The sequence below is a fragment of the Acinonyx jubatus genome, chromosome B4, assembly GCF_027475565.1.
Source record: "Acinonyx jubatus isolate Ajub_Pintada_27869175 chromosome B4, VMU_Ajub_asm_v1.0, whole genome shotgun sequence".
Taxonomy (NCBI): domain Eukaryota; kingdom Metazoa; phylum Chordata; class Mammalia; order Carnivora; family Felidae; genus Acinonyx; species Acinonyx jubatus.
In genome coordinates this window covers 22,831,148-22,854,182 of record NC_069387.1, presented here as the reverse complement: position 1 = coordinate 22,854,182, position 23,035 = coordinate 22,831,148, and the positions used below count along the sequence as shown (strand labels likewise).

Genomic DNA, 23,035 nt, shown 5'->3' with positions numbered 1-23,035 from the left:
ACGTAGTACTCCATTGTGTATATAAACCACAATTTCTTTATCCATTCATCAATTGATGGACATTTAGGCTCTTTCCATAATTTGGCTATTGTTGAGAGTGCTGCTCTAAACATTGGGGTACAAGTGCCCCTATGCATCAGTACTCCTGTATCCCTGGGGTAAATTCCTAGCAGTGCTATTGCTGGGTCATAGGGTAGGTCTGTTTGTAATTTTTTGAGGAACCTCCACACTGTTTTCCAGAGTGGCCGCACCAGTTTGCATTCCCACCAACAGTGCAAGAGGGTTCCCGTTTCTCCACATCCTCTCCAGCATCTATCGTCTCCTGATTTGTAGAACAAATTCTTCTTACAAAAGATCTCTCTATAAATCCACATCACATATGTGATGAGATTTCTAGGCCATCCTGATAATGAGTGACAGTATCATTCCCTCTACAACAGAAGTGAAAGGTGATGGGGAAAAAGAAGTGGTAAGACCATGGACTTCCAAGCTGAAGAAGAACAGAATGCATGACCCCAAAATATGTCACTTTGGCATGTGGATATTTGAGCTAAAGGCAGTCAAGAGTCAGCAGACTCAAGAAAAATGTTTACCTCTTCCTTAACCACCTATAAGAATTTAGATAGTGGACCTGGCCCAGACAGAAAGCTATTGCCAGAGATAACTTTTATCTGAATGACCTATCTATAAGGCAGGGCAAACATCTCTGCTTTTCTTTTCACCCTGTGAATCACTCTCCTCTCCTTTGAAGCCCCAGATCCCTATCCAATTCCTTAGCTCAAAATGGCATTATAAGCCTCAACCGCTCCACTTGCCTTTGGATATCATATTTTTATGGATCTCCTGTACTGATGAAACTAGCTTTTCTCCTGTGAATGTCTTCAATCAATTTGATTATGAAACCAGCCAAAGAATGTAGGGGGATAGAAGGAACATTTTTCTTCCCCAACATGAGCCAGCTCCATAAACTAAAGTCCCTAATCGTTCACTTACCAATTGCCCAGACAAGTTACTTACACTACTCATTGAGTTGTGGCTCCTTCATTTGCAAAATGAGGATAATATGGCCTGTTCTGAGGATTGTGATGGGGAGTGACTCATGTGTGGTAGTTGACACCCAGCAAGTATGCAAGCAAAATTGGCCATGATAGTAACCACAATGAGAAAACAAAGAAAGATGAAGAATCAAGACATGTATGGCATCCCAAACACTGATACTAACTAGATATGAGAGTTGCAGCATTGCCGGGAAAATTGCTTAAACCCCCTGGGTCTAATGCCTCATAAAGTTTCCACAAACTGAAAAGTTTGAGCTGGTTGTTTTCAGAGGTAACATTTAATCTCTAACATTCTGTCGCATTCAAAGAGCAGCATCGGCTGGAAAGGATAACACTCTCATCAGGAAATTAGTGAATACTGTTGTCTGGTTCCCGACAAAAAGAATGAACTAGAAGAAAGGGTAACAGACCGTTTCACAAGACGCAGCTCCCTGGCAGAGGTTGGCTCTTCGGTGGCCACATCTGAAATAGATGTCCGTTCTCTCGGCATTCGTTCTCCAGCTTTAACCAGTGACTCCATCTGTATGCTCCACGTTCAACAGGTCTAATCAGGCACTTCTCAGGCATCGCTAAGTAGTGACCTAGGGAGGGAAATACAGAAGTGCATTAACTGCAACTCAGAAAAGCAGATTCTATCCATTGCTCCAGTACCAAGTGGGTACAGGACGCAACTTCTCTGTACCTCAAATTCCCCTCTAGGAAATGGGAATAGCAGTTCTTGAGCATACTTCCAGAATCTTGAGAAGATGATTTTGACTTAATGGAATGAAGTCTAGGAACTTTAACATATCTGAGGAAAAGAAAATGGAGATGCTCTGAATCACCTTCAGGAAGACTTTTAAAGACCAGAAATGTACACTCTTCCATTTAAATGAGATCTTGAATAAAATTAAGGAAAAAAAAAAAAATACCACTGCAAACTAGAGGTGGCCTGAGAAAGTCCATAGCAGTAATGCCGATTCATAGAACCGGAAGCACAACACATGGAAAACTTACAATTCGACAAAATCATATGTAAGCTTTATGTAAAGTCCCTCAGAGAGCTACTGATTCTACTCCCTGGTTCTCCAGGTTCCTTTGTAGACACAATCAGCCCCAATGTCCACAGCACTTTAAGAAATGTATTACTGGTAAATTTGCATACATTAGCATTATCTAGAATACAAAATGGTTCTATTATTATGTAAGCAGGCTCAGTTTAAACAGGCTGTCAGTTAACTGCCTCCAGGCTTGGCAGCCTCTAGTTTGTTGGCAGATAGAACATTCCAACCTGCTTTTTCCTGTCATGTTTTTGACAAACATTATCATAAACCAGGTGCCTTTTTGAGCTGTCACCTCATCTTGGGCATCTGCCTCATCCATCAAACAGAGCACCCATTAAAAATTGGGGACATTATTTCAGCAGCTAATTAGCCAAGCTAAATGAACATATAAATTCATTTTCAATTCAACTTTCCATTCCTTTTTCCAGCTGCTAATAGAGGGAGCAGAGTCAGTAATGTGCTACGGATGGATGATGTGTGAGGTTATGTCTTAATAAAAACCACATGTCCATGCAGATTTTTACAGCCAACAATTATGAAAACTCTGTCCATTTTAAAACACCCACAACACATCCAAAAAACACTATACTGCATTTAATAATTCTGAGAGATTGATTATAAATATGAAAAGTTGTTTCATATACATATGAAAAATGCATTTGTCATCAGAGCCAAAAACACTGGAGAGTCACAGGATGCCTCCCCTGGCAGCCCCATGTGAACCTCAGCACCTGACCATGACCTCATCTCTCCTGAATGCCCCAAAGGAGGACATTCTCCAGAAGGATGAGCTGAGTGTTCTGTGTAAACACTTCTCAACACGCTTCATTTCAAAATGAATGAAAATGAGAACAATGTCTTAAAGTTTAGACTTATTTAATTTTCAAAGAAGAGGAACTTTGGGTTTGCAGTCTACCCAGTCCTCCCCCGCCTCCTTAAGTGTAATCCACACTTTAATCATGGGAACTGTAGCATTATGCTTAAGACACTCAGTTTTTGCATCAAGCCGAAAGCGTTTGTGAAGCTGGGGAGAACTACTCCCCAGAAAGGATGAGGGAGAGGAATCAGGGGTGCTCAGGCTAGCCTGAGGTCAAGTGTCAGTGTCTGTCTACTCTCTTATGAGGACAGCCCAGCTTTTTGTAAACGGAGGTTTCGATGAACTTGAAGAAGAGGGTTCTACTAAATGGCTAGTGGTTAACACGTCCCCCATCCTAGTGCTGGGGCTGTGTGCGAGAGGATCCTGTTTTAAAAGATAACAGCTCCTCCATAGGGACAAGTTGGCTCCTGAGTACGAGGCTAGTCCTGAACTTCGGAAAGGGCCTAGGGTAAACTCCATGATGTGGAAAGAACCGCAAAGGTGGAGACATTCCTGTCAACGTGGAAGCCAGTGTCATTTCTTTGGCAGCACGGCTGGATAGCCAGCACTCACATGCGGAACATTACGCCAAGTAGGCACAAGACGGACAGTTTGGGAGCTATTCAAAGTGCTCTGATTCTGCAGGTCCCTGCCAACTTATGTGCTAAGGAAGAATTGTGTTAATTAATAGGGAATGTGTGTGACGAAAATGAGTATCACACAGCAAATGCCACTCTGCTCAAAGCCTGGTCTTCTATAGGGCTGTGTGGGAGACAGAGCATTAAGAATAAAACCCGATCCCATCCATCAGTCTCTGTGCTGACTTCCTTGCCCTCTCTACTGGCCAAATGAGCCTAAAGAAACCATTCATTCAGTGCCTCCATCTATCAAAGTCTACTGAATATCTAAAATGTTCCATGTCTCCTGTTATAAGCCCAGTCCTCTGCCCTGAGGATGCAGAAATGGCTTTAGGGCCCCCTTCTTGGCCTCGGGAATTCATTTATCACAGTTTAGTAGGGGAGGAGACTACTCTACCTGTGAGTAATTAAGATGAGACATGGTCAGATAGCAGCAGGAATGTAGTAGAGGTTTCTTGGAGAAAAGGCTCTGTCCACACTCCCTTCTCTAAAAACTAGCCATCCCCACAGGTCCCAGTGAAGAGATAAGGCATTCTCTGGCCACAGTGATGAGATCTGAGCTAGAGATGGGATCCGAGACAAGCTAAGAGATTCTTTGTCTCGAGAATTAGAATTGTAATCCAGAGAGGATTATTCCAGGCATTGTAGCTTGAGAGAGTCAAGAAAGCTGGGACTGGGACAGCCATTTCCTACCACATGTACCCTGACAAGAAGGCAGAGAATGTCTGGCTATGGAAAACAAGCAGAAAGAAGCAGACACCCAGAGGGAAGCAGAGATAAGAGATTACTCGAGTGCTCCTTCAGAGAAGGGGGAGCAACTTCAGATTCTGATTTCAGATTCTGGTTCAGCCCAGGTGGAACTTACCTGTACCTCCTACAACAGGCTCCTTTGATGTGGGCCAGACAGAGACAGCCAAGAGACAGGGCCCCTTATGAGAGGATGCAGACGGCACTGCAGGGAGTGAGGAGAGCAGGGCTGGTTCTGAGAGCAGGTGTGTGGGGCGGGGAGGAACGGCACTGATTCGGCAACATGTGCAATTTCATTCCCTTCACCGAAACAGACAGTCCTGGAAGGCCTGCCACATGGGCCTCCTGCCATTCTCTCACTCGTGCCTTGGGTACTGAGGCCTTCTCCCCTGTCAACATAGAGGGCACAGGGTGTGACTGAGGAACATTTTTTTTTTTTTTAATCCTTGTTAGAAGTCACAGCTCCTATGACCTTGGCCTCATTCGTTCTAGCTTCCAGCTACTTCCACTTCTACTTTCCCAAAAAGAGCTCTGGAAATGTTACCTGGTGGATGCTTCCAGAACAATGAATCAGCACGCGGTAATCAGTCCCTCCGTGAATTCTAAGAACCTGTTCTTTTGAATACTCGGCAAGCATCCATCTGATGCTTCCTTATGAAGGCTCAGAAGCCGCTTTTTAATCTTGAATGGTTTGGTATTTGTCACATATGTATGTCTTGTTTTCAGAGTTATACACTCCTTGAGAGCAAAGACTATGCATTGTTCTTCTTTTTAAAGCCCTGATACCTACAGACCTTAATGTGAGAATAAGAACTTCATGAATAAGAATAAGTCCCCTCCATGCTCATCAGCTCGTTAGAACACCTAGAGATGATGACATCTCTGGACTTCAGCTGGCCCATTCTCTTGCCCATGAACTCCTTGTGCCCTCCACCCCAGGGCAGGCCGAGGCTTTAAGTCACTTCTCAGAACAGGAAGAAGAGAGAGACCATAGGGATCAAAAAGACCAATCCCTATTTCAGAAGAGGAAACCGAGGCCCAGAAAATGTCGCCCTCTCCACATTAGCTGGCTGGTGAGGGGCATTATGTCCCGCCGCTGGCCCACACAGCCTTTATCAAACAGATGCCTCCCTTGTGCTTTATGAGGAGGTGGGGGTGGGAGCAAGTCTGACAGTTACCTTCCTCTACTTCTTTTTCCAGCCTCTAGAAGCCGTGGGGAGCCAGGCATCTGATACTTCCTACCCCGCTTTCAGATGCTAACTAGCCTGGCCCACTCTGCCTTGGCCAAGCTCCTTGGTCACAGAGTGGAGCCCGCCACCCCGATCTGAAATGCCTGGGCACAGGACTTCTCAAGACTTAAAAAAGGGTTTAAACTCCTTTCCTCTGTACCCCCCGACCCCCTCCCCAGAGAAAACATCTCCAGGATTCAGAAACCAAGGCAACCTTACTTGACTCCAGCTCCCAACCTTACCTTACAGGAATTTGTTCTGGCTCTCTGACAACCACAGCGATTCCCCCTTATCCCCCAGGGGAGGGGGGGATCCTTCCAAAGCCCCCAGTGGATGTACCACACCACAGGTAGTACTGAACCCTATGTAGACTATGTTTCCTCCTGTACATATATACCTATGATTAATTTATAAATTAGGCACAGTAAGAGACTAACAACAATAACTAATAATAAAATACAATTGTGATGATATGTTATAATAAAAGTTATGTGAGTATGATCTCTCTCTCTCTCTCTCTCTCTCAAAATATCGTACTATACTGTACTCACCCTTCTTGTGATAATGTGAGGTGACAAAATGCCTACGTGATGAGATGAAGGGAGGTGAGTGACGTAGTCATGGTGATGCAGTCAGGCAACTGTTGACCTTCTACGGATTCATCAGAAGGAGGATCATCTGCTTCCAGACCCTGCATTGACCAGGGGAACTGAAATTCCAGAAAGCGAAATTGAGGATAAAAGGGAACTTCTGCGTTCATATACCATAGCTTAAGAAATCAGCTCCTGGCGGGGGTGATGGGGAGGGCGGGGGGGGGGGGGGGGAGGTGGGGGAGGGCGGGCAGGGTGTCAGAACCGGTCGCTGTACCCGAGGCCAACCTCAGACCAGGCACATTATGCAAAGCAGGCACAAGATGGACAGTTTGGCAGGAGTTCAGTTACCTCGGTTCACGGGAACTCGCGCCAGCGCCTGTGCAGAGGAAGTAGTGTGTTAATTAATGGGAAATTCGTGGAAAGGAGATTCGTGCCACATTTCACATCAAAGACCCCGTCAGGAAACAGGGCTCTGAAGAGAGTCACGGTATTGGGCAGGTCGGAGGTGTTTGTGAAGGAAGAGGCGGTCCGGCCTTTCTTCTAGAGATCATACAATATCTCCACCCCTCCTCCCCACGCTAATGAGACGCGTTCCTCTTCATTGTCTCCCACGGTGGCAGAAATGAGTCTTTTCAGAGTATTGGGTGCTCACAACCCCCTCCGCAGAGATGCCCAGCCAGCAGACCCAGTGCCTTGGGATGCTGGCCCTAAGAATGCTGAGCAGCAGCCCCGCTGCCCCTTTGGGGTGTTTCTCTTTTATCAGCACCCAGTCCATCAGCCACTCACAGAGCTGCGCCTTCTCTGTGAACCGGCAACCAGACACCCGGCCCCAATCACGCTGAATGTCAATTGCTGCTTCCTGTGTTTGTCTCTCCCACAAGATTGCATCCCCTCAGGCCATACCTAACCTCTCCTAACCTACCGTGTTGTAGGATGAGTAAACGTGGTGAATAAATGAGCAGAGGAATGAAAGACAAAGTTCCCAGGATAGGCTCCGATAAACTCAGACTAAAGTGAAAATTACCACTAGGGCAAAGCGATACTGTTCCAGAATATTTGCATTCTTAAAGCCTTTCACCAACACAGTGAAAGGAGGTAGAGGATTTTAAGCAACAGGTAATTGGGAGGAGAGGAGTTTGGGGAAAAGGCATTTCAAGGGCAGAACCAGAGGGAGACTTCAAGCGCTGGGTTACAGCTGAGAAGGCAGCACATGGTCTGTAGAGACTTGGCTAGTTATTTATTTTATTGTTTTATTCAACTTTTTAATGTTTATTCGTTTTTGAGAGACAGAGACAGAGAGTGAGCGGGGGAGGGGCACAGAGCAAGGGAGACACAGAATCCAAAGCATATTTTATTTTTCATTTATTTTTGAGAGAGTACAAGTGAGGGAGGGGCGGGGGGGGGGGGGGGGGCAAAGGAGCTGAAGCAGGCTTTGTGCTGAAAACAGCAAGCCCAACCAAGGGCTCAAACTTATAAACCCTGAGATCATGACCCGAGCTGAAGTCAGTCGCTTAACCAACTGAGCCACCCAGGCGCCTCTCACTAGCAACTTTAAACAATGTCATTGACATTATACCCTTCCAAATCTTTAGCTGATCTAGGTTTTAAGCCATGTTGCAGTTTATTGAGTATTAGCAATATATATGTGTCAAATGATCACATTTTTTATAATTTAGCCTTTAATATACATTGTATTGTGTACAGAATTTGATTAGGAGAAATCCCATTATATAATTGCCCCCTACTAAGTGACCCATGTTCCTTTGGAGATGAGGATTTCCCAGTCCAGAATCTCTCGTGCTTGCTTTGGGTGGAGTTCACGTCTGCAATCTCTGTGGTGCTACATGTCCTTCCTTCTAAACAGTGGGTTCTAAGTAAATAATGACCGCACTGTGAGTGTAAAGACAGATTTGAATTCCAATCCTGTCATTCCATGTGACCCGTTGGAGGCATTTTTGAAATTTAACATTTAAATTTTAAAACCGTGAAACAAGTGAGAACCATGCGGTGTGATTGTGAGGGTTACGTGCCAAGTTTAATTCATATTTTGCTGACTTTTAATCTTTTAATGTAAAACGTATTTGTTTGAACTGATACTTGTTTTGAAACTAGGGAATGAACTCAGCAAGCAACTTAATATTGGTGGCACGATTTCATAGTTGCCTAAGTTATACTTTTTCTATTTTATTAATTTTCATTTACTCATTACTGAACAATTATTTACCTAAAATATTATTATATCAGTTTGTAACCAAAGGGTTGAACTTCCAACTGCTAGGTAGGTAGAAATAAAATCTATTGAATAGTTGTGCATTTTTTTCTTTTTTATTCTGTAATATTTATTTTAGGCTTAAAAAAACTTTTTCATTGACTAGAATATATAACAAAGTGCAAGAAAAGAGAAATTTTACTGTGTTTCTTCTTTTAAAAAAAATGCTTATTCATTTTCTGAGAGGGAGAGACAGAATGCAAGTGGGGGAGGGGCGGAGAGAGAGGCAGACAGAATCCGAAGCAGGCTCCAGGCTCTGAGCTGTCAGCACAGAGCCCAATGCAGGGCTCAAACTCACAGACTGAGATCATGACCTGAGCCGAAGTCGGATGCTCAACCGACAAGGCCACCCAGGCGCCCCTACTGTGTTTCTTTTTGGACATTCTTCATCTCTTCACAATTGTTTCTGAAAATAGTTTTGTTGTACAGGGGAGGTGATTTTTTAAAATATGATCCACTCCAGATGTCAAATATGCCAGTAACACCACTGGGGAGATGTGGGGCATTAGAATCATACCATGTAAGCAGTGCCCCCACTCCAGGCCACCTCTGCCCCTAGCAGTCACCCATTAGTGACTTTCTTATTTTACTTTCTTCATAGCATTTCTCATCATCTCAAAATTTTCCCTCTACCTCTCCCCCCTCCTCCTCCTTTCCTCTCTCTCTCCTCCCCACCCCCCAACTAGAATATGAGCTCATGAGAACAGAAACTGTGTCTTTGTTTGTATTGTACATAGGATGTGCTTAAAGAACATTTATTGGATGAATTAATTAAACAAACTACACGTAAGGCAAATTTCTATTCCAGTCTGGAAATGCTGACCTTCTTCATGATAGTTGGGAGCCAGAGCGAGTGGACCTTCCGCTGCAGGCTGGCAATGTTCCGCAACGCTGTATCCTTTAATTAAGTCGCTATTTTTGCTCAGTGGTGCTATGATAGTTGAAGTCGAGTTGCTAAGGGCAACATACCTTTGCTTTTCCATCTTCATCTACTCCCCTCAAAAAGAATACCAAAAAAGATCTTTTAAAAGGTTTAGGCTTGAAAAATCCCCAGAGGAAGAAAAATGCCCCCGAACTATACTCTTATGTAATGCAATCGTAATTATAAAACTTTCAGTTCAACAATTTGAACCATTTTTTTCAGCTGCCAGATTAACGGGTCTTAAAGGTTTTTGGTTCTTAATCATTTTTACATTTCATTATGGGGCTCTTAGAAGAAGAAAAGAACCTTTAAGACACGAAAACATAAAAGGATCAATTTCCAGGCACTGTGATTTGTAATCCAAGTTACTTGGGGCAGTAAGAAGGACAACATAGCTTTTCACTAGGCTTGTAACGTGAGGCTGACAGTGGGACCCTAGGTTTGGCCATCAGTTACTCCCTCTCCTGTGCCCACATTCAATCAATCTTACAGGCTGTAACTTCAAACTATTTCTCACATCTAACACTTTCTATCTATGTATTAACCAACAGCCTCTGGTTTCCCTGCCTTCAACATCGCTTCAATCCCTCAATCCATCCTTCCCAAAGCCAACCATCAGACTGTACCCCTCACTGCATAAAATGTCCCAGTGACTTTTCTTTGCCTGGAAAAGAGGGTTCAAATTTTTTAATGAACTACCTTCTCCAGGTTAGCACCACCTCTTTTTTTGTCCCTCATCTGCACTTAATAATCTAATAACCCTCACTCATATAGTTCTCCAAACACCCCATGAGGCTTCTCACATGAGCTCTGTGTCTGTGTAGAGGCCAGGCATAATGCCTCTACCCAAACCTCTATACTGTGGTTGATTCCTACTCACTTTGTAAGCCTGAATTAAGCATCACCTCCTCCAGGAAGCCTTCTTGGAAACACTCTTCCACCCAATCAGAATCAGATCCTTCCCTTCTGTATTCCCAAAGACCCCTCTCTCTTTCTTTGTATAATGTCAAATTGTAATTATGTGCATATGGATCCATTAACCTTATGAGATTGTGGAATTTCTGAGGTCAGAGACTGTAGCTTATTCAATGACAAAACAGTCTTTTCAACCTAAGGATATATTCTTAGAAAGGTCTAAAAGTAAAATTTCACTTTATTATACATTTGAAGAATGGCTTTTTATGTAAAAACAAAGTCATGAACATGAGATCACACTGGCCACTACAGGAAAAGTGTACCCAACAGCTGGTTCAGCCCCTTCTTGCTGGGCTTTCTCAAGTCCCATGAAGGGACTCAGTACCCCAGTTTGGGCACGGAGGATGTTATCTTCCAAGATTGCTTACTCAGCACCTCTCATGGGTGCTAAACTAACTTACTATTACTGGGTCTGGTTGCCCCTCAGTTCAGAGCAGAAATGGAGACAAAATGAGCTGAAATAGGACGTGCTTGCTTTAGAATTTACTGAAATCTTATTTGTGATATGTAAGCTTCTAGGGACATCTAATGAGTTCCCCGAAGTTGAGCCTGCGTTTCTGGGGAAGCTTTCTCAACCTGCACATATCCCAGGTCTCCCTTCAGTCCCATTAGCTGCGAGGCCCCCACCTCCACATTTACTTGACTCTGACAGGCTCGTAGAGGTAAGAACTTACATCTTGACAAGGCTTCCCAGTTATTCTGTTATGTCATCAGCCTCATGCTGCTAAACACAACGCCCTCGGACAGCTGTCAGACTATCCCTCCACTTATGAAGTGCTAGGGTCAAAGCAGTGGCAGCAAGGCTCTTGTGGGACTAGATGCCTCACTTGTCGTCTTATCACAGTTCAGCCCCAGCGTTTCTGTAGTGTTTCCCTAAGACAACCAGAAGAAGTAGGAAGAAGAAGCATCATGGTTCATTGGAAAGGACATAATCAGAAGCAGGAAGAACAAAATGTAGAGAATTCCAGGGAAATGAATACCGACGCGTCTTCTGAGATTGCGTGATCCAAAAGAGGGTTCTTCCTGGCCGGGACCATGCAAAGAATATGCTCCTGTAGTCACCAAACCTGCAACTTTGTGGTAAGAGCAAAATTCCAACCTCCAGTGAAGGTTCTCAGAGGTTGAGGGAAAAAGTAATGGAATAATGATAGCAACTGCCCCCTGTACTCTTTTGATAAAATTGGAATTAGAAGGAGATTTTGCAAACGTTGTGATAGAACAAGCCTACCGTAGGCAGGCATTGTCCTCCTAACACTTCCATGTGCCTCGAAATGTCCAGCAACTCAGCTAGCAAGATGATCTAGAAATTTCTCAGACCACTTGTAAAAACAAAACAAAAAACAAACAAAAACCACGAAAGAAAAGCACTTTTGTTAGTCATTCATGTATTGGACAAAAATCAAAAATTTATTGAGTTCCCTCCATACACCAAGCATCTGGCTATATCATAAACTAAGAGACTATGTCCTTTTTGTTCACTTAGTATAGTACCTGGCATATTGTAGGTGCTCGTTGTCCAAACAAATGTCAATGAAGATCAATTTCTAGCTTGACAGCACGAAGAGCTCTTGCAGACCTATTATTTCCCAAGGAAATCAGTGAACATTATTTTTGAAACAGCCATTGAAAGCCCTAAGTTCTTGAAGACATACAGTAAATCGAGAAATATCTATATAAGAGAATCTATGAAAATTTAGTTAAAAAAAAAAAAGGGAGTAAGTGGTATTTGAGCCAGAGCCACTTCCTTCTGCCCCCTCCCCAGTTCAGCGAGGCAAAGACCCCACTCCAGACTGGTGGAGCCAAGGACACAAGTCTTCCTTTCTCCCAGCTCCCAGTTGGAGGACTTTCTTCCCGGGAGGAGCAGGACATCAGCATTCTGCCTCAACTCCCCAGTGCTGAGGCCAGGTTGTGGGCAAATGCAGTAGAGAGGTGGGGGTTCCCTTGAGGCCCCACTTGTGGAAGATAGGTTTTACCTTGTGCTCCATGATAAGAGAGCCAAGAAGACCTCAGGCTATAGCTCTTCATCCAGTGCTCGACTCCTAAAGTAGGGGTGTCACTCGAAGAAAAGGGTGTCGTGGTTCCCCATCCCAGTTCCAGAACCCCAGCTCAGAAATTCTGAGGGGGGAAGAAACAGACCAAAAACCAGGTAGCTTCTAATCTCCCCAGAGGAATTGGCTTCATTTGCAACCAAAGTGCAAAGAAATTCAAGCCTAGGGAGCTCTTGGTAACAGTGGATGGGATGATGGGGGTGTTTGGGAGGAGCTTTGTGGATTTGGTGAAGAGAGAGGTTAAACTGTAGGCTGGCTAATTTTCAGAAGAAAGAGCACTGAGGAAGGACATGGCTGGGCGGACTCCTCCTGGGGTCAGAACATGTATCAAACAGTGACCTCAGGAACTTGTCCTTCAAGAGAACCTGAGTGTGATTGGATGTGTCCATAGAGCAATTTACATCTCTAGGGTATTGTGGAAAACAATAGAGCAATTAATCAGCCAGCAATAGTGGACTCTAATAGCGGGGAGTGGTCAGGGAAAGAGAAGACCAAAGCTCTACCCAAACCACCACCATCCCAGAGGGACTGTGGGTGGACCCCAAACTGTGCCTCCCTCAGGAGCCACCTCCGAGACCTAACCCCGTGGGGGTGGGGGCGGAGGCCCTGAAACTTCACGAAAATGATCCCCGGCCCGTCACTCAAGCTAAACAAGCAAATAACAATCACAACACCTGGGGCGAGAGAGGAGGGAAGTTACCAGAGTTGCTGCAATATGTTCAGTTCCCAAGAAAAAATTACCAGACATGCAAAGAAATGAAAGTATGACCCATATACTGGGCAGGCAACAGAAACAGCCTGTGAAAGCAAACAGATGGTAGAATTCTCAGAAAAAGACTTCAAAGTAGCTGTTATAAATCTGTCCAAAAAACGAAAGGAAGCCATGATTAAAGAAGCAAAGGGATGATGATCATGGCACATCAAATAGAGAATATCAATAAAGAGATAGACATAAACTAATATGTGAGTGAATGAATGAATGAACTGGTAAATAAAAGATGATAGACTTTTAGCAGCAGGACCACCCCCCCTAACGTTTGCAGAGACCAGAATAAGAGTAAAATTGGAGGCCTGTCTCCCATATGTCTAAATATTTAAAAGTTATAACTCAAACTAACAGACTGTTAAATAAATTATGTTTTAGCCTCATACTTTGAAAAATACACTTTCATACTGACTTAGATACTTGAGGTGTGATTACAAACAACGCAGACCACCACATTCAAGCTCTTGTCCCCCAAGTTTCCTCTGAGAGCTGCTTTTGGCCACTGGGGGCACCTCTGTCTTTGGACCCAGGGAGGAGGCCCGTGCAAGCCCTGGAGGTGGACCCCGAGCCTTGGAGCAGGGAGCCTCTGGACCTCAGGTGCCCCACAGCATAGTCCATAGTCTCAAGTCCAAGCAGGCATCAGAATCACCAGCAGGGCTGCTAAAACACCGATCGCTGGTCCTGTGCCTCAGAGTTTCTGATTCAGTGGTTCTGATCGGGGTCCAAGAATTTACATTTCTAACAAATTCCTAGGTGATGTGATGCTGCTGTTTGGGGAACCACATTCTGAGAACCGCTGGTCCAGAAAGGCTCTAGGCGGGTATCGCTTACAACCCTTTGGAGAGAGCCCTTTGGTAGAGAGTCAGAGCAGACTTTTAAGCACAGGGCCTAGGACAGAGCCCTCCTGTCCAGGGCAACTTGGCCACAGCAGAATGTATAGCAGGTGGCCTGAGAGATCTCAGGGGATCATGCCTAATGGGGTGCTGCACCTCTGAATGCCACCGTTCTTCAACACTGGGGTCCAGTCATTCTATCAGAGACACATACTCGCCAGCAACAGACCAGCCCCTTTATTGAAACCAAGTCCAAGTGCCAGGGGGCACAAGGATGCTGTCATTCCCCCTATCACCAGTCATGGGCTGACACAGCAGCAGGGTCAACTGAGGTTCCAGTGAGAACAGGGATTACTTTGTTCGTTCTGAGAAATGCTAACTAAATCATTTGAGCACAAAACCTTTTTCTGGAGTATCATCTATTAACATCATGTGCAAGTATTTTGGGAACAGTAGCACTGCCCTGTTCTAACAGGAGATTCGGCCACCTCCCTCAGCAAACTTTTGAAAAGGTAACCGAGCAATCAGATAAAAGATTTATTTATTTATTTATTTATTTTTGCTTTCTCTAACCCAAACTTCAGAATTGTCAGATGGCTGTGAAACAGGGGAGGAACAAAACTGAAAACAAAATGACTTGCTTAAACCACAGCGTCCTAAAGAGGCAGAGGAATCATTCCGTAGGCATTCGGAAAACTCGGCACTGGCTAACTGCACTTTTGTCCAACAAAACGATTTGATAAGAAAATCTGCACTCTGCTTAGGCACACCAAACAAGCAGTAGGCTAATTTATTTTAAAAAAAAAAAGGTCATGCATTCTTTCCACAAAATTGCCATGACTAAGGTCTGAAAACATCACGTCACGAATGAGCTATAGAAATAACACGGTCAGCCCTACCTCACCCACAAAACACTTCCACATCTTGAACTTCTTTTCCTTTCCCATTCATCAGGAGGTCACCACGAGCCTTTGCATTTTTCAGAGCAAGAGCCAGCACACCAAGGAAGTGACTTTCACAAGGCCACACCGTGTGTCCTTGCTTGGCAGCCCCCCCCCATCTCTCCAGGGTTTCTGGGGGAGCCACGGAGGGGATGTGTGCTGGAAGATGAAGGGTTAATGTGCGGTTTGCCTCTTGAAATAAAACCCCCTGAATTTGCTCAAGGACATCCTTTAAATTCCTTTCCTCCAGCACTTTGTTTGCAAGCCCATAAATAGCTCCTCTTCAAACACAGACTGAAAGCCCAACCTAATAAAAGAGGTAAAACTGTTTCTGGGCTGAAGTCCTTATTGTATTTGCACAGGTCAGAGCTATAGTGTTCACTCTGATCTCAGTTTAAATAAATGGCAAAGAATTTGAGTGCTGCAGTCTCATTCTTGAGATTCCCGTGAAATGGGGATGTTATTCTGTACCCACTGCAACCACACTGTAGGGACCGGAAGGCTGCCTGTTCTTCAAGGAGTACAGGTCGGGGTGCTCAGAGGCCCTGGTCCTAACAGCAGGGGAACATGTAGGGGGGCGCGGGAGCCAGAAATCAGAAAAAGGAAGTGCTTCCTGCTTTGTTGCTGAAACTTGCCCTAGGGGGTTAACAAACAGGGATGGTGATGGACAGCAGAGAAAAGGAATCTTCCCATAGGTTGCTCTCCACGAAGAGGCTAAATACTGTTTTTTCATGTTGAATTATAACTGGAAGAGCTGTTCATATCTCATCTAATTCAATCCTCTAGTTTTACCAACAGGAAATTCTAGACCCAGAGATTTCAAGCTGTTTGCCTTAGGTAGGTAGGCAGGTAAGTAGGTAAGTAGGTAGGAGGTAGGTAGGAGTTAACTAGGTGGGAGGTAGGTGGGTAGGAAGTAGACAGGTAGGTAAGTAGAAAGGTAAGTAAAAGGTAGGTAGGTAGGTAGGTGGGTACAAAGTAGGTAGGTGGGTGCCAGGAGTAAGGAAGATCTCCTCGTCTGGCTGTAGCAAGACTTCTTTATAAGCACAAGAAGTGATTAATAAAGGACTTAGTTCTTGTATGGAAGCTCCTCGATTCATTCTTGAAATAGCAATGTGGCTATCTGAAGTGATTGGCTAAGCTGTGAAAAAAGAATACCAGAGAGACTTTGGACAGAGCCCTAAATAAGTGTCTTGCCAACAACTCTTGTAATATCCTCTTCCGTTTTTCTCAATGTCCTTAAAATTTTACATTTACAAAAAGCCAAAGAAAAGGGATTTGATGACTTTTTCCAATACTTTATATAAGTCTTCTCAGGTTCTCAGCTGTTTTATCCTATACTCTGTTTATATTAGCAACACCTTTTGCCCATGACACAGCATAAAGTGAATCTGGACATAACAAGTCACTAACGCTGGTAAAAACGAAACACAACTCAGTAGATTACTGAATTAATGAAAAGAAAAAAACAAGCTGGGATATTGCCCTGAAGGAAAAAACATCCCCTGATGTCTTGTCTTGTGGCAGCAGTAGACACAGATGGCCTGTTAGAGACAAAAACTTCTATGGAGTAGGAAGAGTCTCCTTCAGAAACACAGCTTCCATTGTTTTGGGAAGGCATTTAAGGACACCAGTTCTTGGCTTCTGGACCTTGTGGGGCAGAATTAGCCTGTTTGTCTGGCGTGTTCTCCACTAGAGGGAGTGAGGGTCCTTCTGTGGATATATCTACGGGGAAGAACTTGCAAAAACCCACAGCCCTCTGCTGTGGACCAACGGAAACCTGGAGAAGAGAAGATGGCACCTCTACCTCAGGACACATCTCTCGTTGGCTTTAGATTTCTCCAACGAACAAACACTGAGAGACCATACAGTGTATGTCTGAAGTAGACCCTGGGCACAACACACAAAGAAGCGTCAGCTTTACTTCCATTTTGGAATGATGTATAAAAAGTAGAAGCGTGGAAGCCTATGCTCTCGATTTACTAGTTAAAAATTGGTCCACTTTCACCTCACCTTCATCCATTACCTAAATGATAATCCAAGCACATGGAATGAGTCAATGGCCTTTGCTTCATCTGCCTCTGACTTTGGCCACACTCGGAGGTAGTTGACGTTTTTAGGAAGCAAATAAAGTAAGAATTCCTTTTCTTTTCAAAATGATAACTCCATCCTGCAACCAATTACTGAGTTTGGTGTTAAAGAGTATCTAAAACACTATAGATATGTGAGGGGCAGTTGTTCCATTATTTACCATAGGAGTCACAAAGAGACTAGATGCCCATGGCGCAAGAATAGTAGAATAAATTATGAAGAAGCCATAGGATGTATATGATAAATCCTTCAAAATCACACTTTAATAATAATTTTAATGACATTAGAAATGATTACAAAATAGTGTTAAGTAAAAAAAATAGCATATCAGAGAACTGATAACATAAAATGCTCTCAACTATTTTATTAAAAAAAAACAACAACAACAAAGACACCAAAATGCCAATATCTCTGAAAAGCAGAGTTACAAATGGGCTTATATTTTCTTTCTTGTTTTTTGTTTTGTATTTTCAAAAGAAACCACCCTGTTAAAATGAAGCTATTAATTTTATAATCAGAAAGAATGTAGTTCTTATATCATTATTACTGACAGCTTACTTTTTGTCATTGTCAAAAAAGGAGACGTAAACCACCGGGCAAGAACAAGAGCTGGTTCTTGGGAGACTGCGGAGTGGAGAGTGATGGGGAAATGGATGGAAAGCAGGAAAGGGAAGACCAAGGAAGTGATAGCAGTAGGATACTATGAATTCATTTCACCTTCCTCCGTGGTCAGAGGACAGCACTGCATCCAACCAATCACTGTTTTCCACGAGCAAAAATCGGGAAAAAAAAGAGTGACAGCATCATTGAAGACATTGCCTAATGAAAACGAACTCTTTCAGTCAGAGACAAATTAAATGTATGGACTTTGAGATATTCTGTTTGATGGCTTCGCAAGGCAGAGAAAACAGAATAATTAGTTACCATTAAAAGTTTTATTTGTCCTCTGCTCAGCTCAATTGACACTGATTATGAATAGGTCAAATACCATTTAATACATTTCAAATTCTTTTCTACTTCATAGAATCCATTTGGTCATTTGCAGGTGTCTATGAATGGGTGTGTTTTATCTACTGAAGGACATTTGCATCGTACACTGTGAGTATATTTGGCATGGAGGAAAAGGAACATTACTTGGTAAAGTGATGTTAGCAGAAAATTACTACGTGGATAAAGGGACATTTCATGCATGCATTTTGGAAGAAAGCTTAGAGATATCTTTTCCAGGTGCCAGAAGTCTTTCTATGAACTAATTTTTGCCTCAGACCTTTGCTGAGCCACGCAGAAAGGCAGTGTCTAGAAGGAGAATGGTCTGGGAAGAAAGAACAAGAAAACTGGGATGGCTGACTTACAATATTTGGAAACACACGGATGAGTTCCTAGGATTATGCTCTTGAATAATGGGAGTCTAAACAACAATTATGCCACCTACTTCAACAGCTGCTTTGTATCTCACCTGGAGGAATGGCCTATGGAACAAGGAAAGGTCTGAAATGCGGTGAACAGGGAAAGAAGATTATGAAAATTGGGGGAATAATAAATAAAGAATTTTTAAACTAAAGAGATTAAGTAATCAGAGATTGTAAGTAAGTAAAACCCCAAGGAGAAATTTGTAGAAGTAAGACAAAGCTCTATCAAAAGCACCAGAAAGCCTGGCAGCTTGGTAAGAACTGAGTGCCATCCAAGGTGAGTCCTGAAATCATTCTGTGGTCCTCACCTCGCCTTCAAGCCTCATCTCTCACTGTGGGGCAATGGAAACCTTGAAATTGATCACATTGGCTACATAGGCTAATCTCTAGACTTTGAACTTGTAAACGTTCCTATGATGCTCTCCAGCTTTCTTATCTCTTTGTGGTGGAACGTGTTTATCTGCCTAGACTTAAAATTGTTAATGATTAACTGGTAGAAACTAAAGGTCTAATTCTTTTGGCAGTTTCCCCAAAACAGATACTTTCCCTCCGTATCCAATATTGCGCTGATTTTCAGAAACTTCTCTTTCAAATTGTAAGATCAGTCCCTTTGGAAAGTGCTTTTTTATTTCTTTAGCTCAAAGAAGTGCTGTGTTGTTGCTTCAGGGTAACACATTAACAGCCTAGTCATAGTGCCTCAGTGCAATTATCATCACAGTCTCCTCTGGAGCCCAACTGAGGAACCAGCAGGCAACCACGGCGAAGAGAAAGCCATGAGAGGGTGTTTTCCCTGGGGGAAGAAAAAAGATGACATTTGAAGCACTGTGAGAGGGAAAAAGACAATTACCCTTCATACCCGGCAACCCCAGGTAATTAGTTTTAGTGATTACAGTACACCAAATAGGCACTGTATGATACGTTCGTTCTCTGAGGTCTCAACATTTTTGTAAATGTATGACAAGAATTAGGAACAAAATAGATGGTATTAAGCCATTTTCTGTCAGTAATTAGTCAATAGTAGTTGGGAACAACCTCTTACCAGACTCTTAGATTACAAGTAATGATGACACCACACCTGCTCTCCAAAATGATCCAGTCCCCCCCCCCCCGCCCCCAAGAAAAGGAAGAAACCAGGATTAGTTCCAAACAAACAAACATAAATAGCTGAAGGAGAAGATGTATTTAAATGAAGGCTTCAAAGGCATGGAATTCTTTGAATAAGAGGAAAGTAAGTACTGTAGTATAGAAAAACAATAATTCCCAACTGTCCTTGCTAAGGTTTCTTTTTTTTTTTTTTAATGTTTACTTATTTTTGACAGACAGAGAGAGAGAGCGCACGCATGCATGGGTCAGGGAGAGGGGGAAGGGTCAGAGAGAGGGGAACAGAGGATCCAAAGTGGGCTCTGTATTGACAGCAATGAGCAAGATGTGGGACTCGAACCCATGAACCACAAGATCATGACCTGAACCAAAGTTGGATGCTCAACCAACTGAGCCACCCAGGTGCCCCAAGCTCAGGTTTCTTAAAAGCAGGGCCTAAAATGGGGATCCTTCTTCCAGTGGTTTCTTGGTTTGTGCTCTCAGGGAAGGGAGTAAAGGAAAAGAATAGATCTAGGAGGGAAAAAGCTAAGCAAGAATCCAATCTTAGCTGGAGACTGGTTTAGTATGGCTCCCACTGGGACAGACACCCTGGAGCACAAATTGCACCTGAGTTAGGTCCCACCTTGAGGTGAAGGGGCTGGCCTGTGCCCGTCTGTCATCTGCCACGTTCTGTTAGGGTGAGTAGGTAGGCTACACAGAGATCCCAGGTTGTCTGGGGCAGGGTGAGTGGGCGATTCTCCAGAATGGGGGCAGCTGTGAGTTGTTGGCAGCTACAGGATGGGTGTGCCGGCTGGTAAAGAGGGTCTAGGTAGGGCACCAATGGCATCAACTATACCAAACATGTCTTAGATGAATAGCATCAGGCCACCACTCGGTACTCAGAGCAAGAAGTTGGCTGCACAGAGCAGTGGCTGAACGTGATAGGAAGCCACCATAGACATTCACTGAAACCCATTCCCATCTCATTAGAACTAAAATCCTTCCTGTCTGGAAACACAGAAGATAAAGTTAAAGCAATAGTACGATTCTCAGGTAATGAATTAGACGAATGTGGGCCAGATGCTTACCAGCTCTTCCAAGCTTTATAACATGGAGCAAGTTACTCACTTTCCCTAAACCTCAGTTTTCTCATTTACAAATTAATAAATATAAATAGGGGCACCTGGCTGGCTCAGTCAGTAGAATGTGCAACTTTTGATCTTGGGGTTATGAGTTCGAGCCCCATGTTGGGTATGGAGATTACTTAAAAATAAAATCTTTAAATAATAATAATAATAAGTATAAATATAAATAAACTTATCATAGGAGATAATAATACTACCTTGGTTATGGGGTGAGTATTAAATGAGATCTTATATTTTCATGAGGTTAGCCCACTACCTGGCATATACTAAAGGCTCCATAACTGAGGGTTAATAATTATTAATTTGGAGGGCAATTTTCCAAGTTGATCAGAATTGTAAAGTGATGCCACATCAATGGGAAATCCAATAATTATACCAACACCTAACCTAACACGTCTATGGTACTTTGTAGGTTATCAAGTGTTTTCATATGTATAGTGTCATGGTCCCCGTTTTACGGGGGAAGAAACAAAGACTTGACTCAGAGAGCCCAACAGGTAAAGCCCCGGAACTACTACCACAAGCTGGAGATCTCTTGTAGATCTGGCTTTCTGGGTTCTCACAAAGTTCCCCAAGCTCCCGGGGGAGCAGATTTGTCAGCTTATCCAAGGGATTGGATGACCCCCAAATTTCATGTCAGGAAGTGGTACGTAGTATTTTATCCATCCTAGAATGAAGGAACCATTTTAATCAACAAGGGAGCATCACATATTTAATGGCTTTCCAAAGGTTTAAATGTTGATTTATCAGAGCCAGGTTGCTGTCAGAGCCAGGTTCATTGCTAATCCTTACTCACATAAGCTTAGCACATGGACTGGAGAGAACTGTACTTTTTAGTCTGAGAAGCAGGATCCTTAAGCCAAAAGCAGGAAGGGGCAGCAGGAGACTCAACTCAGATGACCTCTGCTTCGTCTTCCAACTCAGAAGTTAGCCAACAGAAGTGAAAAAAACCTAAAATTTGAATACACGTTGCTTTGCAAAGTGCCATTGATGTCACCACACAGACATTTGGAAAAAGTGAGGTAGATCCTAATTTTCTCTTCGAATAGTTCAAAAGCAAAAAAAAAAAATTCTTTTCCATTTTAAAACTACATGCTAGTAAACAATTTAACTAACTTTTTTTCCCTACTGAATGTTTTTGAGTATCATGTAGTCATGCCTGTAGTAAAAATACAACTTAATCCACAGAGGTGAGTAATTTTTTTTAAGTCATAACTTTACTTGGTAATCTGTTCCTAAGCGTTGTCATTTTCTCTTCCAGGAATTTATTCTTCATATTGAACCTAGACCATTCCTCTCAAAATTGTCTCTTATTTTGTTTCCAGAAAAAATAGAGAACATCGTTAGTACCAAACTCGAATGAAAAGTATACCTTTGTCTATTGTGAAATATTAGTCTACTCCCTCAAATGTCTCTTATGCAATTCAAATAATCACAAATTCCTCACTTCTTCATCCCCTCCTTAGGTATTATTGTTTATACATACGTGATAGCCACTGCTTCCAAAGTTCTAAATAATTAGGAGTTTGTGTGATCCAGGATTGGGACTGTCTTTTCAAGTTCTTAGTCAAAGATTCTCAGCAGACAGCCTGATTCAGGGCCACCTGGGCAACAGCCTTCCAAAATATTTGGAAGGCTCCAGTCTCCTCTGAGCAGAGTGGTTAAGGCTGTGGGAAGAGAAGTAGACAGATCTGGGTTTGCATTCCAGCTATGCCACTTACTGATTGTTCATACTTGGGTAGTAATTAATACCTCTGTGCTTAAGAAATGAGGCTAATCATGGCACCCATTTCATAAAATTCTTATGAAGAAAGAATGAGACAAAACTATGAAATAATAGACACTCCAAGAATATTAGTGATTGTCAGAGTAAAATTCTGTTCTTCTTATCATCTCATGGTCATCTGTCACTTGCCTGAGTTCTACTGGTTAATGAAACAATATAAGACTTGAGTTTACACATACCTCTTTCTCATCGTTAGTTTTCCCTTTTGAATACACATTCAAATGTAATGTTATTGACATTCCCAGACTGAAAAAATATTTTGTCTCCCTTGAGTCATTCAGAGAACCTTTTGGCTACATTGCATCCAGTTTGAAGTATACCAGTCATCTGAGTGTACTCAAGGCTTTAGGATACGCAGAAGAAAAAGTCAGTCTTCTAGGAAGCCACTTTTGTAGTAGCCATGTAATTGATCTCTGGTCTAGGTTCTGAAACAAATTAGTTCAGAGGGAAATTCAGCAGAGAGCAAATATCATTTAGATTTAGAATAATAGAAACCTCCAACGTCATAGTTGGAAGAAACCTTAGATGTCATCCCCACTTGATGCATAAATTCTCTTCACAGTGTCCTTAAAAAGTAACCATTCAGTTCAATCGAGTTCAGTCAGGCAG

The 23,035-nt window shown here is 43.0% G+C and overlaps 1 long non-coding RNA gene across 1 annotated transcript; it reads right to left on the bottom strand.

Moving 5' to 3' along the window:
* Window positions 1–1,467: 1,467 nt before the first annotated feature.
* On the bottom strand, window positions 1,468–4,959 carry LOC128311035 (uncharacterized). Its single transcript, XR_008288956.1, has 2 exons — window positions 4,461–4,959; window positions 1,468–1,639 (listed from the first exon to the last, which is right to left on the bottom strand). It is a non-coding gene; the product is annotated as an uncharacterized LOC128311035 (long non-coding RNA).
* Window positions 4,960–23,035: the final 18,076 nt, after the last annotated feature.